The following is a 3694-nucleotide window of genomic DNA, read 5'->3' on the forward strand; positions in this document are numbered from 1 at the left end:
AAACCCCCAAATGAACAACTCTTTTTGAGAGGATTGGTCCAGGGGGGCTGTAGAAAATGAAGGAAGGGATCTTAGGCAATGCACACACACAAATCACCAAGCAAGCAACCAACCTCCCTACCTCCCTTCCTCACCCCCCCCCCAAATGAACCCCCAAATTCACAACTCCTTTTGAGGGGATTGCTGGGGGGAGGCTGTAGAAAATGAGGGCAAGGATCTCTGGAAATGCACCAGTCCATGCGACAGAGGGAGAAATGAATCAAGGCACTCCTACCAGGAGATGCACCACTTCTGTTTTATTATTTTACTCAAAGGAGGGGGGGGGGGGGAAGAGCAAGACATGTCCCTCCAGAGAGAGCCTGAAAGGGGGGGAAGGAGGGAGGGTGGCCCAGCCAACCACGTGCTCCTGAGAAATGCACCAATTCGCACAAGTCAAGGTAATATATATATATATATATATATATATATATATTATTGCATTTGTCCATTAAAAAAAAGTGCCAGTCAACTAGCCTAGGGGAAATGCATTCATAGATTTGTGCAATAGCCAAGGGAAACTCGCCTGTGCCAAAGGGAAGAACGTGAAACAATGCCCTGGCGAAGGTAAGGTAAGGGTCCATTTACTGGTACCATGAATGGAACCTGCCAGCGGAAGATAGTCCAGCCACAGACACCGAAATCTTTCAAGAGCTGCAGGAGGAGACGGTGGCAGAAATAAAATCAAAAAATCAAAATCAATGCATGAAGCCAAAGAACTGCAAATCAATGCAAGACGGAGGAGGATCCAAAGAGAGTAGCAAGCCCTGCATCATGAAGGGCCTTTCCAGATGGCAGAGAGAGGTGGGGGGTAACACATTTTATTTTCTATGCTCTATAAATGCTAGTTCTGAATCAACACAGCAACAGTATATATTCTCTCCCCATGTAGAGAGAGGCATTGGAGGAACAGAGGGTAAGCACTTCGGACGCGTTTGTTAAAAAACGAGGCAGGTGTGCACATCTTTGCTGGAGGGGAAAGGAGAAGGCAGAAACATCTGTCTTTAAAAAAAGCAAACCTTTAGAGTGGAAAAGGATTGGAAAAACAGTCCAGGAACTGCCAGGACAACGTGACACAAGGAGAGATGAATGTCTTGTTTTTGCCATGTTTCCTTTAGTTGTTTAGAGGGTTCAGTGAATTGTCTCATGAATCCATGGGAAGCGTTTAGTATTACACAGTATAAAATATGGATAGCACTGTCACTAGCCAATAGGTGCTTGTGCAACTACAACCCTTGCTTGCAAAAGATGAGGTAGGCTGCAGTCTGCAAAACCTTTAATAAGTATGGTCCAAAACACACTGCAGAAATAATCCAGTTTCAGACTGCTTTAACTGTCCTGGCTCAGTGCTAGGGAATCATGGGATTTGTCATTTATTATGGCACCAAAGCTCTTTCTGTTAGAGAAGTCTAAATGTCTCACAAAACTACAGTTCCTAGAATCCCCTAGCATTGAGCCAGGGCAATTAAAGTGGTCTCAAACTGGATTATTTCTGCAGTGTGTTTTGGACCTATGTTAGTCTTTAAGCTTTCACAAGTTTCCCATTATTCTATTTGCCAGGGATTGCATTTTTCCAGCAACAAATACAATGTATTTAATGCTAATAAAACACAGCTTCTGTTGTGGAAAATGTGCTGCTTAAAGGAAGATAACTGAGTGGCAGCACAATGCATTAAAAGTATTGTTTGGGAAGGACTCAAGAAATGCACCATCTATAACAACCTCAAGGCATGTCAGTGCGAGGAAGCAGAAGCATTATAACGGATGGTGCTGGCAAAATCCAGTCGCTCTTTACTCTCAGACAAATGCATTGAACAACTGGGTACAGGCAGTTAAAGCTAGACAATATATCAGAGTTTGCATGAGAGAAATCTCAAACACCCTTTTTGGTAATTTAGAGAATGCAGCCTTGCTCAGTAGAGCAATGACGAAAAGAAAATGGCAGTTCCTGAGCTGTGGAAGAACTATGGAAATACATGCATTCACGTGAGCTGCATGGATGCAATAAAGTAGTAGTACTCATTCATATAGTCAAAAAAATTGGTCAGTTGGAGAGGCACCCCCATTTTCTTATCCAAGAAAATGTTAACCAGTTAAATTTGGCTCCAGAAACTCCTTTGAATAGTCCTGTTGAAATCAGTGAGACCTAAGTAGTTTGAACATTGGAGTACTACTCTGAAGACTAGGGTTTGAATCTCTGTTCACCATAGAACCCCTCTGGGTGACTTTTTGGGCAAGCCACAAACTGTCAGCATCAGAAAGGCTTGCCATAAGTCTGAAATGACATGGAAGGCACACCAAAAAGATCCTGTTTTGTAGTGGGAACGAGGGACCTTTTGCAATCGATTGCTGACACGCAGCAAAACTGAATCAGAAACCGAGTTATACTGCCAATGGGAATGAGCCCAATGACAACCTGATCCCCACTGATTTCAGTGGGTCAACTTTAGTGTGAACATGTTTAAATCCAATCCCTTATTACACAAGAGGAAGATCTTGAAGAATGTTGCTCTGATGTACCACTGAAACATACACACTTGATCATGAATATACATTAATGTGAGAACCAGGATAAAGGCCTCAAACCACTTCTGAGTTCAGGAGCCCAGCTTCAGGAAACAGGTGTATCATGGGTTTATATCCAATACCTTTATTTATTTATTTATTTACTTATTTACTTATTTATTTATTTTGGATATCTATATTTATATCCAATACCTATAGGAGATGGAACTGCTTGTTAAATGTGAAAATCAGATAGGCATCAGGGCTGGCTTTATGATTAGACGTAGTGGTTTGAGCATTGGACTTTGATTCTGGAGATCAAAGTTTGATTCCCCACTCGAGAATAAAAACCCACTGGGTGACTCTGGGCAAGCCCTACTCTCTTGTCTCAAGCAAGCGTTGGTATCCAGGTTGGTCTGTTGGGGGAGAGATATCAATATAAAAGAGGCAATGCTAAAGAGGATTCACTCACAGTGCCTACAAACACCATTTCAAACTTCTGCTTCTCTATATTCTCCTATCACACAGGAATGCAGAATAAAATTCTTACCTATCAACCTCCAATTTGAGACCTTAGCTTCTATTTATCTCCTGTAGGTGGTATTAAGTACATTAGTACCTTGTACTAAGTATATTAGGAGTTGAAAGGGGCAATTAAGGTTTGTTTGTTTGTTTGTTGCCCTCTATCTAAAGATCTTAGGGCAGTTACAATAAAATCAACACAATGAGTTTCAAACAATGTAAATAGCAGCAACATCACTACAGGGGTGTGCGGGTGTGGACCATACCGCATGACATATGGGGGTGATATCACTGCTCCCCAAACATCTGCCTCTTGGTAGAAATGAGCTGTAGCATTGCTTGCATCCCTTTAAAACAGTGATTCCCAAACAGGTGTTTTGGACTTCATCTCCCAGAAGCCCCAGCCAACTTGGCCAACAGTCAGGAATTCTGGGAACTGAAGTTCTAAATATCTGGAGGACCAAAGTCTGAGAACCACTGCTTTAAAACACCAAAGAGATGGTGTGAGTGGGGTGAGGCTCAGTGGGAAGAGGAAGGAGAGGCCCCAGATTTTTTTAAAAAAATTAAATTAAAAAAAATAAAATTTAAATTTGTCTTATTCTTTTAAATTTTTCTTTAAAAACATCATTGC

The sequence above is a fragment of the Sceloporus undulatus genome, chromosome 6 (assembly GCF_019175285.1).
Source record: "Sceloporus undulatus isolate JIND9_A2432 ecotype Alabama chromosome 6, SceUnd_v1.1, whole genome shotgun sequence".
Lineage (NCBI taxonomy): Eukaryota > Metazoa > Chordata > Lepidosauria > Squamata > Phrynosomatidae > Sceloporus > Sceloporus undulatus.